Source organism: Oncorhynchus mykiss, chromosome 19, assembly GCF_057628025.1.
Source record: "Oncorhynchus mykiss isolate SJ-2025 chromosome 19, ASM5762802v1, whole genome shotgun sequence".
NCBI classification, from domain to species: domain Eukaryota; kingdom Metazoa; phylum Chordata; class Actinopteri; order Salmoniformes; family Salmonidae; genus Oncorhynchus; species Oncorhynchus mykiss.
Window position 1 is genome coordinate 50986368 of NC_143040.1, and position 16212 is coordinate 51002579.

A 16212-nucleotide genomic window follows, 5' to 3' on the forward strand; every position below is an offset into this window, starting at 1 on the left:
TGGCAAAAGGTTGCAAAGTTCAAGGGGGCCGAATACTTTCGCAAGGCACTGTATATATATATATATATATATATATTATATATTTAACCTTTATTTAAATAAGCAAGTTAGTTAAGAACAAATGACAGCCTACCAGGGAACAATGGCCTTGTTCAGGGGCAGAATGACAGATTTTTTTTACCTTGTAAGCTCTGGGATTTGATCCAGCAACCTTTCGGTTACTGGCCCAACGCTCACTAGGCTACCTGCCGCCGCCATGCAGTCTTGGGTGAACAGGCAGTACAGGAGGGGACTGAGCACACACCCATGAGGGGCCCCCGTGTTGAGGATCAGCGTGGCAGATATGGTTACCTACCCTTACCACCTGGGGGCGGCCCGTCAGGAAGTCCAGGATCCAGTTGTTTAATCCCAGGGTCCTTAGCATAGTGATGACCTTTGAGGGCACTGTGGTGTGCTGAGCTGTCGTCAATTAATGGCATTCTCACGTAGGTGTTCCTTTTGTCCCGGTGGGAAAGGGCAATAGAGATTGCATCATCTGTGGATCTTTTGAGTCACTATGCAAATTGGAGTGGGTCTAGGCTTTCTGGGATAATGGTGTTGTGAGCCATGACCAGCCTTTCAAAGCACTTCTTGGCTACAGATGTGAGTGCTATGGGTTGGTAGTCATTAGTCATTTAGGTAGGTTCCCTTACACGGAACCCAAACTGGCTGCGCACGTGCGCCATCGTGTGCCATTGTGCATAAATGTATTTTGTCCCCCCACACCAAACATGATCAAGGCACGCAGGTTAAAAAATCAAAACAAACTCTGAACCAATTATATTAATTTGGGGACAGGTCGAAAAGCATTAAACATTTATGGCAATTTAGCTAGTTAGCTTGCACTTGCTAGATAATTTTGTTCTATTTAGCTAGCTTGCTGTTGCTAGCTAATTTGTCCTGGGATATAAACATTGAGTTGTTATTTTACCTGAAATGCACAAGGACCTCTACTCTGCCAATTAATCCACACATAAAACAGTCAACCAAATCATTTCTAGTCATCTCGCTTCCTTCCAGGATTTTTCTTCTCTTGACTTCATATTGCGATGGGCAACTTTCATAAATTAGGTGCATTACCGCCACTGACCTTGTTCGTCTTTCACACCCACTTGGGTATAACCAATGAGGAGATGGGAGAGGCAGGTCTTGCGGCGCGATCTGTGTCAGAAATATAACTGATTTCTATTTTAGCCCTTGGCAATGCAGATGCTCAATGGCGCGTGCAATAATTGAATAACATACATTTATTAATCTATTTTGCAATGCTTGCGTGTGGTCTGCCATTTAGTGTTCTTGGGCATAGGGACTATGGTGGTCTGCTTGAAACATGTTGGTATTACAGACTCCGTCCTGGTAATCAGTCTTCCGGAACAGCTGATGCTCTCATACATGCTTCAGTGTTGCTTTCCTCAAAGCGAGCATAGAAGTAATTTAGCTCGTCTAGTAGGCTCGTGCCACTGGGCAGCCCACGGCTGCCCATTTAACCACTAACGAAATCCCCTCACATTGATCCAAACTAGGTTTTGCTAATCAGGAAACTCTTGGGTATGTTGTGGTGGACTGTCATTATAATTGCTTTACGGGGAACCTGGTAAAATTATGTTTGTAGTATAGCTAGCCACTGAATGGCATTGAATTCAGTCAGCGTGCAGTGAAAGCTATAACTACTTTTGGAGCAAACCAGTGCTCTCAAATCGTATCCTGATGTCAACAGCAGATGAGAGTTGTATTCATAACATTGCTAACTTAACTAGTTAACATACATTTTGAGAAAAAAGTTATATTAAGTGACTAGCTTAGCAACGTTTGGTGGTCAATGAGACAGAGATCTAGCTAGTAGCTAACCAACTGAACTTGCAAACATTATAACAAAAGTATAATTTCTGATTTAAAAAAATACTCAAACAGGCTCTGCATTTCAGCAATCACAGTAGCAAGTCGTCCTGGTGCACAGTTTAATTATTTAGCCGTTGAAACATTTTTTTTTGCCATTGCACTCACTGGCTTTCATGCGATATAAACGTGAGCTTGTCCAAGGTGTCAGATTTGATGACAGTTGCTATCCATTGGAGTGCTGCTATTGGTTGCCCAAAATTATGGGGAAGAGCTACATTTTCATTGAATAATGTGATCATAAAAATAGTTTCTTTGCTTTGTTCTGATTGACCAACCTACCGTTTATTTCTGTATTTATCATGTGGCATGAAATAAAACTGGGGGAAATAGGATGTACTGATTGTTTACCCAGTAGATGGGGCTGTTTGGTTTGTTGTGGAGTTTTAGATCATGTTGACCTGTTTACACCGGTCTCTTCCCAGGGTGGTACCAGCTGCTGAGTACAGTTCATGAGCATATCCACTGCCTATACAAGCTGTCCGATGCTGTGTCTATGCTAGACATGCTGCTGTCACTAGCCAATATATGCACCATCTCAGACTGTTAAGTCAAGCAGGAAAGTGAATAAATGTAATCAATTAAACATTTTTCACCCAACATTTCTGCAATAGAACATAAAAAACGGTTGTTCAAATTCATAGACACGCTAACCATATGATCCAGTCAGATTCAAGCTATCCCTGGAGTTGGTTGACCTCAGTCTAGTCAGTATCTGAAGAAACAACCACCCACTCATCCTTCTCACATAGCAGCCAGTCAATGCAGCATGATTGAATACAGTGCGTCAGCAGCAGCGCCCTCTCTTCTCCTCTCTGATTGACAAAGAGGCTGCTGTGCTCTGCTGTCTATGTAACATTGGTTGCCCTGTCAGCTTCAGTTGTCTGGGCAGCAGCCCCAATAGCAATGTGTTTGGTAACCACTGGCCCCCCCAGCTGTCTGAAAGGATCTCTGTAGAGACACGTGCTGACTGCCGGCCTTCTCCGTCTCATTCATCTCACTTTCAGATGACCCGAGTTACGTAACCGTTACTGTATTTGACCAGACCAATCTCTCTGCAGTACACGACAACTGTAGATGTCTGTTTTGACTGCATGTACTGTACGCTAGTAGTGTTTGGAATTCACATGAAATTAGTAATAAAATAACAAACGCAACTGAATTTCATTCACAGCAATTCAACCCAGATGGATTTTTTTTAAATTTACCAACAATGTAATTATCAATTATCAAAGTGTTCTTCCTGAAGTTATCCTGCTCTGTGCCTGCAACGCGTCCTTAGTTCACAGGCCATCAAGCAGGGTCGTTACCCCATTCTGGATCTTATCACTGGCCAGCAGCCCATGTCCAACAACAGCTACATCTCTTTTTTTATTTCACCTTTATTTAACCAGGTAGGCTAGTTGAGAACAAGTTCTCATTTGCAACTGCGACCTGGCCAAGATAAAGCATAGCAGTGTGAGCAGACAACAGAGTTACACATGGAGTAAACAATTAACAAGTCAATAACACAGTAGAAAACAAAGGGGGAGTCTATATACAATGTGTGCAAAAGGCATGAGGAGGTAGGCGAATAATTACAATTTTGCAGATTAACACTGGAGTGATAAATGATCAGATGGTCATGTACAGGTAGAGATATTGGTGTGCAAAAGAGCAGAAAAGTAAATAAATAACAACAGTATGGGAATGAGGTAGGTGAAAATGGGTGGGCTATTTACCAATAGACTATGTACAGCTGCAGCGATCGGTTAGCTGCTCAGATAGCTGATGTTTGAAGTTGGTGAGGGAGATAAGTCTCCAACTTCAGCGATTTTTGCAATTCGTTCCAGTCACAGGCAGCAGAGTACTGGAACGAAAGGCGGCCAAATGAGGTGTTGGCTTTAGGGATGATCAGTGAGATACACCTGCTGGAGCGCGTGCTACGGATGGGTGTTGCCATCGTGACCAGTGAGCTGAGATAAGGCGGAGCTTTACCTAGCATGGACTTGTAGATGACCTTGAGCCAGTGGGTCTGGCGACGAATTTGTAGTGAGGGCCAGCCGACTAGAGCATACAAGTCGCAGTGGTGGGTGGTATAAGGTGCTTTAGTGACAAAACGGATGGCACTGTGATAGACTGCATCCAATTTTCTGAGTAGAGTGTTGGAAGCCATTTTGTAGATGACATCGCCGAAGTCGAGGATCGGTAGGATAGTCAGTTTTACTAGGGTAAGCTTGGCGGCGTGAGTGAAGGAGGCTTTGTTGCGGAATAGAAAGCCGACTCTTGATTTGATTTTCGATTGGAGATGTTTGATATGAGTCTGGAAGGAGAGTTTGCAGTCTAGCCAGACACCTAGGTACTTATAGATGTCCACATATTCTAGGTCGGAACCATCCAGGGTGGTGATGCTAGTCGGGCATGCGGGTGCAGGCAGCGATCGGTTGAAAAGCATGCATTTGGTTTTACTAGCGTTTAAAAGCAGTTGGAGGCCACGGAAGGAGTGTTGTATGGCATTGAAGCTTGTTTGGAGGTTAGATAGCACAGTGTCCAATGACGGGCCGAAAGTATATAGAATGGTGTCGTCTGCGTAGAGGTGGATCAGGGAATCGCCCGCAGCAAGAGCAACATCATTGATGTATACAGAGAAAAGAGTCGGCCCGAGAATTGAACCCTGTGGCACCCCCATAGAGACTGCCAGAGGACCGGACAGCATGCCCTCCGATTTGACACACTGAACTCTGTCTGCAAAGTAATTGGTGAACCAGGCAAGGCAGTCATCCGAAAAACAGAGGCTACTGAGTCTGCCGATAAGAATATGGTGATTGACAGAGTCGAAAGCCTTGGCAAGGTCGATGAAGACGGCTGCACAGTACTGTCTTTTATCGATGGCGGTTATGATATCGTTTAGTACCTTGAGCGTGGCTGACGTGCACCCGTGACCGGCTCGGAAACCAGATTGCACAGCGGAGAAGGAGGGCAGCAACATTGTCATCATCGCTGGGCTCAACATGAGCGGCAAGTCCACCTACCTCAAACAGGTGGTGCTGTGCCAGATCATGGCTCAGATAGGTAGGTGGAGAAACCACACACTTCATTCAAAATGGAATGTTGTTTTATAGTACCTGAATTAACTTAATTTTCAGTGTGCCAGTGTTGTAACCATTCAACAGGCTTACTCACAGGTTATTTATATAATGAGTCTGATTTGTCCTAGGCTCTTTTGTGCCTACTTCCGCATTGCTGAACAGATTTTCACCAGAATCGGGGTGGATGACAACTTTAAGACAAACTCCTCAACCTTCATGGTGGAAATGAAGGTGGTACATTTTCAATACATACTGGCCTTTCTGATGCAGTGATATGGTATGGACTTTTAAAATCTTGGCAAAATAGTTTTGTTTCATTTTGTCTGGGTATTCCCAAGGTCTCTTATATAATCCATAATGTGAAGTGACAAGTCTCTCATCATAGACGCGCTTGGGCGTAGCACCAGTGCTGAGTGGGGCGTCGTCATGTCACTCTATCTGCAAGTTCCTCGTTAGCCTCAGGGTAGGTACACTGTCCAACCAGCACAGTGCCTCTGTCTGAAACAATAGATGATTAATTGGATTGTTGTGTATGAATCATAGAAGCCTTAATTTTCTTTGACTTCCTGTTACTTGCACTGCTCAGATCAAACTATCATAAGTTAAATGTGTACTCCGCTCTGTTTCCCTGGTGGTCTCAGGTGTTCACTCTGTTTGCCACACACTTCCTGGAGCTACAGTATGTGAGCTGGAGACATTGTACCCCAATGTGGAAAACGAGCACATGGAGGTTCAGCACACCTGCACAGGCAACACGGGTACAGAGAGTGCTGAGCCATGGAAGCTCATATTTCCTAGGGTAAGGAAATATGATTGAACATTCTTAAAGGGGAGCTGAACTTCCTGATTTACCCTCGGTTGCAATTCTCCTCATTAGGAAATGCGACTGAGATCAAGATTTGGGTTTGGAGGCAGGCTTTGACGTGGGTGTCTCGTGTGTGTGTGTTCGAATGTGGAAAGCGTTTGTACTTTAACTCTGCCAAATACTACACAGTTAGTCACTCACCCTTCTAGAAAACGTGAAGCAGCCTAATCAGATCTTGTCTGGAAGTTTCCTAGACTAGCTAGCCAACTTCTTTCGCCAATTAGTTTCAGCCAGCTGTGTGCAACAGTAGAAAAGTTGTCTATCCAATCTGTGGGGCTAGTTAAGGACGGTCAATAAATTGCACAATGTAAATTAGACAATATTTTCATGTTGCACACCTTTTAGTAGTCTCATTAAATGCTTTCAACATCGTATATTAATTTCTGTAATTTATAGTTGGTCTAAGTCATTTGGTGCTATTGACATTTAAATATACATTGTGTAATTTACTGAGGTCCCCAACTAGGCCCTTAGGCTTAGGGGATATTGAATGTCAAACCAAATTGGACATGGGCATTACAATTGGGTCTAACCTGTCGTCTTCATCCTCTGTATCACCTGGCCACCCGGCTCCTGTAAACATCCAGGGACTCCATACTGGACCTTGACAGCCTGCGAATCTATCTAAAGGGCCCGAAAAGACACTATGAAACAGAAGAACGTGTCCATGGAGACAGAGGATGTCAGGTTGGGATGGGTCAATGAAGGAGGTGAGAGGAATTGAGGAAGCTTGTGGATTTAAATTATGCTGTTCGCTACAAAAAAGGTTAAATAAAAATATCCTATATGATATTAAATTACAAGTTGTTAGGTGTAATATTTTCAATGTTTCTGTAATATTTAATAGAGAGTTCATTATTAATGTGACATTAAGTTGGACAAGGGACAGGGGCCCAAATGTAAACAGACATGTAGGTTTAAAACCCCTAGATCTAGCATGGAAACCCGACATAGTATTTAATTCTACGTCGGGCATTAATGAGCATTTGGGTCAGGAAGGTTTCCTCTCATGACCACTACAAGCCAGCATGTTGAATAAAATTGTATTTTAACTTACTTTACCGGTTGTCCATGTGGATTTTGCAAGTAGGAATGTGTAAGAATAATTACAACTATTCAAAGCGCTGGTGGTAGTGCATTCAGATTTCTATCACCTCAAGCATCACAAGATTAATACTTGCCGAGCTCGTGCATGTGTTTACATGGTTCTTGGCATTCTTCTGGTGATAGAAATCCGAATGCACTACCAGTGCTTTGAAAAGTTTGTAATTATGCTTTCTGGTGGATATTGTCCCACATTCCTACCCGCAAATAGACCAACCGGCAAAGTAATTTAAAATATAATTTAACACTTTTGCTTGAGGTCTTGAGGAAACTTTCATAATCACTAATTTATGCCCGACATAGAATTAATTAAATTCAATGTCGGGTTTCCAGGCTACCCTGGTGCACCCGGGGTGGTTGTAGTCTAATCGGGTGCATAGAGCAAGAGGCCATGCCTTCTCCACATCCTCTTATCCAGTCCCATCCCTTCATTGAATCATACGCTATGTGCTGAGACAGACCGACCCGCCCCCGCGAAACCGAAACACAAGATACGGGCTTGGGTTGGAGCTGCTCCGGGGAACTCGCCATTTCATTTCAACATTTAGGGAACTTTGGCACTAAGATACAGGTATGTGCATTGCATTTCCTCCTACAACATTTGTTATTTTTAAACCGATCTAGTCATTCAAGGATTTTCGTAGCTGAAACCGTTATCTGGGCCTGGCACTGCCTGAAAATAGGGACGCGAGAGTGGGTCAGAGATTTCAGAATAGAGGGGGCGCTAGGTCACTTTATAGGCGAGGCCTTTTGTTAGGATTGGCTTCTCAGGTGCTGTACACCGGATTGGGTTTCAGAATAAAGTCAACATTAGCTGTGATTTGTCTTTAAACGTTATTTGTAAAATAAAGTATGTGTAGTTTAGACTAGAGCATTTCACCTATTTAAAATATAGAATAGCGTTAGCTGTGTCCGTGCATCTCGAGACATCTTGTCAGTGAGTGACGAGCCTTTCCGCAAATGTCACGATTCGTAGCTGGCAAATTAGCTGGGTTGTTGAAGAAAAGCTAGTTAACTAGATAAACGCCCAGACCCCCCCCCCCCCCCCCCCCCCCCCCCAAAAAAAAAAAAAAATTGGCCTACCCCTTTTGTGCCTATAGCTAATATGAGGTAGGCGTCACTGGAAACCCGGAGTCGTTAGCCAACTAGCCACCAACATGTGCGCCCCTTGTCAAATAATGACATTAGCACGGCTTTGTAGCTAGCAGGTTCGTAGCCATCGCGTCAGTACATCTTAACCAGGATAATTTCGCTGTCGTGTCCAACTCAGGTGTACTTTGCTAGCCAAGTTAACGTTAGTTATATAATACATTCGCATTATGATTAGCTAGTCTAGTGTCACTAGTAGTGATTAACGTTAGCTAATAGAGCAATATCTAACCACAGTGCTGCACGCTAGCTTACTTAGCTAAATTACGTGCAAGGCCATGACATGTTAGCAAAGACTGAACATTATCGTCTTGAAACGGAACTGATCAGCCCAAGACTAGGCAATACCAGAGTTGTGCTTAGAACGCATGCTACTAGACTGTACTTAAAACATGCTACAAACATCCCTTGTAGGCAATTTTTAGGTGTAAAGAAATTACTACTTTATCTGTAGAATAGTTTCATTAGCTAGCGGTTTACATCATTACAAGCTATGCAACGTTTCAATGGACAGCAGGATGTCTTTTGAATTGTTAGGCTTATCATATGTTCTCTAATAGTGATTGTTCGGCGCCTCACGTAAAGGTACATTTCTGTCCTACCATCTGTAGTAACGTTAGCTGTTGCGATTGAAGAATGAGTGATCCTTGAGGTATGTGTTTAACTACAGGAATTTTGAAAATGCTCTCTGCATGTCATAACATTTTTACTGTGTTAGCTAAATCCCCCAAGTGCGGTGTAATTTTACAGACAGTGACTTATGACAGGGGCCATCTACAAAATGTAGTGCATAACATTTGGGAAATGCTCACCTTATGTTGCAGCCATTAAGAATTTATACTGTAGACTATATACTTCCATATTTCCACCAGTCCTGCCTGCATCACTGACCAAGATGCTGTTTGTATTGTATACAGCACATTCATAGAACCACGTCATCACCCCATTTCACCTTTGAGTGAGGCCTTGTTCTCTTCCTGCATTCTGACTATGTAAATATGGGGGAGATGCACAAAATTCTCCCCTCCCCACTCCCCCAGTATCTCATCTAAATTTTTCATAAACGGAGACCATTAAAGAGAATAGATAATTTAAACGATTTACAGATTGAGGCATTTAGGACCAACTGCCTTCACCACTCCCCTGCACTTTGGAAGAAGCCAGTGCAAGTATTTGACCTGCTCCTTTTTAAAAGTCATTGGGTAGAGAAATTGTCACTGGTTAGCCTACTCACAGGTCATTTTCCTTACATCAGTAGTGATTGGTCAGTTAGGACAGTGTGCATGGAAACCTCTAGTGAGTCTTATTCCAGATATGGCTTGAGGGGGTAGTTCTATTTGTGTGCACCCACAGGGCTGGCTGCTGAGATACCTTATCAGCCTCTGGCTCCAGAAAGGAGTATTGTGGGATACTGAACTCACCCACGCTAGAGTAAACCTCATGGCTTAACCTGGATACTGAGGGATGTAAAGGCTGGTTCTAATCAATGTCACCGTCTCTCGTGCGGTTACATGATCACCAATGTGGTTATTGTGGAAAGTCGGATGAATATAAGTTAGATTAAAATGTTTACATGCTTTGCAAGAACAATTTCCCCAATCCTGTTTACGTGGACATCTGAATTATGCAGAAAACCAGCAATCAAAATGAACGTTCTACCTCAGCGAACATTATATTTTTGCAAAACATTTGAGTCTAAAGTTTGAAAACCTCTAAGACTCATGCGTTCCGCTGTTCCAGACACACTAAAGAGAGGCCTGCCCGGCTGGTGCATATCAAATACACTGCCGATAAGGTTTTTACATGTTCTAATTAGAAAGATTACTCAGAAAACCAGGTTATAATTGGTGTATGCTTACTTCAGTTTCAATCTCACAGATTTAAGATAAGCATAGTAAAGTGACTATTGCATAATCTACCTACTGCCATCAGTTTTAATATCAAATGATTACTGTGCATGTAAACAGTATCTGTTGGGTTTATTGAAGTTGTAAATTATGCTTGTTCGAGAATATAGGCCCTAGAGGACCAATACTGTATTTTGATGATCCCCATTAGCTGTCAAGGCATCAGCGACTCTTCCTGGGGTCCAGCAACATAAGATCGTTAGTTTAAATACGTGACACTTCATAACACCTTACCCAACAGTGTAATACCTCAGGCCACCGCACATCTAGAATACAAAATCCATGTATACATGTCTTATATAGCCTTGTCCCTTCAGTCCCTGCTGTGCCATAAGTTGCATTTTTAAATTCGATTCTACTACTTCATCAGTTGCCTGATTTAGACTAGAGTTCCATGTAGTACTGTGCGCCTCCCATAGGCTATTCTTAATTTGGGAATTGTGAAGAGACCTTTGGTGGGATGTCTTGTGGGGTATGGATGGGTGTCTGAGCTGTGTGCTAGTGGATTAAAGGACACCCCGGTGCATTCAGCATTTCAACACTTCTTACAAAAACAAGTAATGATTAAGTCACTCTCCTCCACTTTGAGCCATGAGAGATTCACATGCATGTTAATGTTAGCTCTGTGTACATTTAAAAGCCAGCCATGCTGCCCTGTTCTGAGCCAATTGTAATTTGAGGTCCCTCTGTGGCACCTGACCACCTGATTGAACAGTATTCCAGGTGGAACAAAACTAGAGCCTGTAGGACCTGTGTTTTTAGAAAGGCAGAGCAGTGCTTTAATATGGACAGACTTCCCCATCTTAGCTATTGTTGAATCAACATGTTATGACCAGGACAGTTTACAATCCAGGGATACACAAAGCAGTTTGTCACTACGTTATTTATTACAAGACTTAGTGAATGTCCCAAATACAATGCTTTTAGTCCTAAATACCTTTCTTTAAACAGGTAGGCTAGTTGAGAACAAGTTCTCATTTACAACTGCGACCTGGCCAAGATAAAGCAAAGCAGTGTGACAAAGACAGTTACACATGAGATAAACAAACGTACAGTCAAACAATAGAAAAATCTATGTACAGTGTGTGCAAATGTAAGATTAGGGAGGTAAGGCAATAAATAGGCCATAGTGGCGAAAAAAATGACAATTTAGCATTAACACTGGAGATGTGCAAGTGGATACTGTGGTGCAAAAGAACATGGATGAGGTAGTTGGGTAAGCTGCTCTGACAGCTGATTCTTAAAGTTAGTGAAGTCTCCAGCGATTTTTGTAATTCATTCCAGTCATTGGCAGCAGAGAACTGGAAGGAAAGGCAGGCAAAGGAGGAATAGGCTTTGGGGGTGACCAGTGAAATATACCTGCTGAAGCGTGTGCGTTACTATGGTGAACAGTGAGCTGAGATAACGTTCTACATTTCTGGAAAGGTGGATTTAAAAAAAAAATAATAGAAGCCCGGAACTGTTTGGGCACAGACCTGGTTAGTTTGACAGTACACTGCAGGCCATCTCTGCAGTAGATTGCAACTCCACCCGCTTTGGCAGTTCTAGCTTGATTGAAAATGTTGTAGTTGGGGGTGGACATTTCAGAATTTTGTGGCCTTCATAAGCCAGGATTCAGACATGGCTAGGACATCAGGGTTGGTGGTGTGCTAAAGCTGTGAATAAAAAAAACTTAGGGAGGAGTATTTGATGTTAACATGTATGAAACCAAGGCTTTTACTGTTACAGAAGTCATCAAATGTCATTGTCGGTGAGGTGTGGACATTTTGCAGGTGAAAGATTGTTCATTTGCACAATTTTGTTGCATACTTTTCTGAAGGAAGAGCTGCATGTGTACACGGAGCAGAGGGGAGGAGAAAAACGCTAATAGGAAGAAGGGGGGGGGGGGTGATAGCTGTACAAACTCATCCAGAGCTCCCGACTTCTGGCAGAAAGGCATACGATGATGGAAAACATGAAGTTACACTTGTAGGAAATTCACGTGCACCGCACAGAGACTCGCAGATATAGAACGCTATGGACTCACCGTCTCCCGTTGTGCTATTTGCAAATGTGACTGGTCAACTTCATAATGTCAAATGTGACGGTGAAATAAAGAATACAATCTCCTAATGTATTTCACAAGTTGACTGCAGGTATTAACTAAAAGTAGCTACAAAACATGTATTGAAAAACTTCATACGCCGTACAAATATTTAAGACGCAACATGTCAACTGTTAGTCCCATGTTTTATGAGCTGAAATAAGATCAAGGAAATGTTCCATATGCAAAGTTTCTCAAATTGTGTGCACATGTTTACATCCCTGTTAATGAGCATCTCTCCTTTGCTAAGATAATCCATCCACTTGACAGGTGTTACATATCAAGAAGCTGATGAAACAGCATGATCATTACACAGGGCACCTTGTGCTGGGGACAATAAAAGGTCAGTTGTCACAACGCCACAGGTGTCTCAGAGGAAGCATGCAATCAGCATACTGACTGCAGAAATGCCCACCAGAGCTGTTGCCAGAATTGAATGTTCATTTCTCTACCATAAGCTGTCCCACAGCCCTCAACCTCAGACCACGTGTTGTGTGGGCGAGCAGTTTATCCGCCGTCATCACCTTATGTTTCAGCATGATAATGCAAGGATCTGTACACAATTCCTGCAAGCTGAAAAATTCCCAGTTCCTGCATACTCACCATACATGTCACCCATATTTGGGATGCTCTGGATCAACATGTGCCAGTTCCCACCAATAACCAGCAACATTTCAGACTACAATCAACAGCCTAATCAAATATTCAAAGGAGATGTGTGGCACTCCATCAGGCAAATGGTCACACCAGATACTGACTTTCTGATCCACGGCACTTTTTTATTAACTTCTTGACGCACCCATCCCTTTAGCGGGATCATTTATCAACACCCGCTGAATTCAAATTAAATTACTAAAAATACTTCATTTTCATGAAATCACAAGTGCAATATAGCAAAACACAACGTAGCTCGTTGTTAGTCCACCTGGCGTGTCAGATTTCAATACAAAGTTTTGCCGAAAGCATAACAAGCGTTTAAGTAAGAACATCTCTCTCAGTAGACAAAATATTAAACACTAGCAGCCAAGTCGATTGGTCACGAAAGTCAGAAATGCAATAGATTAAATCGCTTACCTTTGATCTTCGGATGTTTGCACTCACGAGACTCCCAGTTACACAATAAATTCCTTTTGTTCCATAAAGATTATTTTTATATCCAAAATACCTCCATTTGTTTGGCGCATTATGTTCAGAAATCCACAGGCTCGAGCGGTCACGACATCGCAGACAAATTCCAAATAGTATCCGTAATGTCCACAGAAACATGTCAAACGTTTTTATAGTCAATCCTCAGGTTGTTTTTAAAATACAGTGCCTTGCGAAAGTATTCGTCCCCCTTGAACTTTGCGACCTTTTGCCACATTTCAGGCTTCAAACATAAAGATATAAAACTATTTTTTTGTGAAGAATCAACAACAAGTGGGACACAATCATGAAGTGGAACGACATTTATTGGATATTTCAAACTTTTTTAACAAATTAAAAACTGAAAAATTGGGCGTGCAAAATTATTCAGCCCCTTTACTTCCAGTGCAGCAAACTCTCTCCAGAAGTTCAGTGAGGATCTCTGAATGATCCAATGTTGACCTAAATGACTAATGATGATAAATACAATCCACCTGTGTGTAATCAAGTCTCCGTATAAATGCACCTGCAATGTGATCGTCTCAGAGGTCCGTTAAAAGCGCAGAGAGCATCATGAAGAACAAGGAACACACCAGGCAGGTCCGAGATACTGTTGTGAAGAAGTTTAAAGCCGGATTTGGATACAAAAAGATTTCCCAAGCTTTAAACATCCCAAGGAGCACTGTGCAAGCGATAATATTGAAATGGAAGGAGTATCAGACCACTGCAAATCTACCAAGACCTGGCCGTCCCTCTAAACTTTCAGCTCATACAAGGAGAAGACTGATCAGAGATGCAGCCAAGAGGCCCATGATCACTCTGGATGAACTGCAGAGATCTACAGCTGAGGTGGGAGACTCTGTCCATAGGACAACAATCAGTCGTATATTGCACAAATCTGGCCTTTATGGAAGAGTGGCAAGAAGAAAGCCATTTCTTAAAGATATCCATAAAGTGTCGTTTAAAGTTTGCCACAAGCCACCTGGGGCACACCAAACATGTGGAAGAAGGTGCTCTGGCCAGATGAAACCAAAATTGAACTTTTTGGCAACAATGCAAAACGTTATGTTTGGGTAAAAGCAACACAGCTGAACACACCATCCCCACCACCCAACATGGTGGTGGCAGCATCATGGTTTGGGCCTGCTTTTCTTCAGCAGGGACAGGGAAGATGGTTAAAATTGATGGGAAGATGGATGGAGCCAAATACAGGACCATTCTGGAAGAAAACCTGATGGAGTCTGCAAAAGACCTGAGACTGGGACGGAGATTTGTCTTCCAACAAGACAATGATCCAAAACATAAAGCAAAATCTACAATGGAATGGTTCAAAAATAAACATATCCAGGTGTTAGAATGGCCAAGTCAAAGTCCAGACCTGAATCCAATCGAGAATCTGTGGAAAGAACTGAACTGCTGTTCACAAATGCTCTCCATCCAACCTCACTGAGCTCAAGCTGTTTTGCAAGGAGGAATGGGAAAAAATTTCAGTCTCTCGATGTGCAAAACTGATAGACATACCCCAAGCGACTTACAGCTGTAATCGCAGCAAAAGGTGGCGCTACAAAGTAACTCTGCGAACACCCAGCTATCCACTGACGCAATATCTTTCTCACTCATTTTTCAAAATAAAAGCCTGAAACTGTGTCTAAAGACTAACACCTTGAGGAAGCCATAGGAAAAGGAATCAGATTGATATCCCTTTAAAATGGAGGCAAGGCATCCAATGGAACAAAGCTTTCAGGAGAAACAGCACTTCCTGGTTTGATTTTCCTCAGGTTTTCACCTGCAATATCAGTTCTGTTATACTCAGACTATTGTGACAGTTTGACACTTTAGAGTTTTCTATCCTAAATCTGACAATTATATGCATTTTCTAGTTTCTGGGCCTGAGAAATAGGCAGTTTCAAATGGGTACGTGTTTTAGCCAAAAACAAAAATCCTGCCCCCTACACTCAAGTTAAAGGTATCTGTGACCAACAGATGCGTGTCTTTTTAACCAGTCATGTGAAATCCATAGATGAGGTTATAAGGAATTTATATCAATTGACTTATTTCCTTACATGAATTGTAATATTTGAAATGTTTGCATTTATATTCAGTAAATAGTTGACTTTGTCTAATGAAAAGGTATTAACTAATCCGTGTCTTTTTCCAAATACCCCGGTATACCGCCCAAGCCTAGTTACTAAACATAGATGGTACTAACAAATGACAAGCTACAGGTCAGGTGTAGTGCCCTGAAAGGTTGGTTCGCCACGTTGACAATTTATCATGGGGGTTCCTGAGGCCTGGCCCTGCCAAAACAGGAGGTCCGGGGAATGGTCCAAGAGAGCTTTGTCTTCAGGCTCATTTCCATGCAAGGATATGGCTCCTGCTGCAATGGGAAATGTTTGCACTCTCCAGTCTGAGGCATAGTCAGGGCAGAAAGCAATCAGGCAGGTATGATGCAACTCACCCACCGCAATCCTGTCCACACTGCCTAGTGTTCTATTTTGCTTAAGAGGTCTTGTTTTCTGCTCTTGCAGGACAAGACTGAAATAACTGAGGGTGGGTGCTCTGGTTTGGTGCTGAGAGTTAACACACAAGACAGTACCAGAGCTGAGAAATAAAGTATAACAAAACATGCTAATCAAAAAAGGCCATTGTCAAGATTGATAGAAGTCAGAATATAAGAAAAGGAAGTAGTCTTAAGTAAAGTGTCACTCTGATTGGCAATAAACCTACAAAGTTAATGTTATACATGTTAAAATAATAATAAAATAAAAAACACCTACTTCAGCACCCAGTTCACACAACAAAGGACTTAAGCCACCACAAACAATGAGTTAAAAAAAAAACAGCTGCTTATATAGGTGAGGAAGGGAGAGGAATGCTGATTATCAGAGTGAGTTCAGGTGTGGTGAGTTGGCAGGAGAAGGGGTGTGTCCAGAGGGTAATTAGGGAATTGGTGAGGTGGCACACTCCTTCAGGGGG

General features: G+C 42.4%; 1 protein-coding gene across 1 annotated transcript in view; it reads left to right on the forward strand.

Moving 5' to 3' along the window:
- The first annotated feature begins 7453 nt into the window (after positions 1-7453).
- LOC100305273 (kinectin 1) overlaps positions 7454-16212 on the forward strand; it is a 45094-nt gene continuing 36335 nt past the window's right edge. The window contains 1 exon segment of the mRNA NM_001165178.1: positions 7454-7543. The gene's annotated coding sequence lies outside the window, so the exon portion shown is untranslated.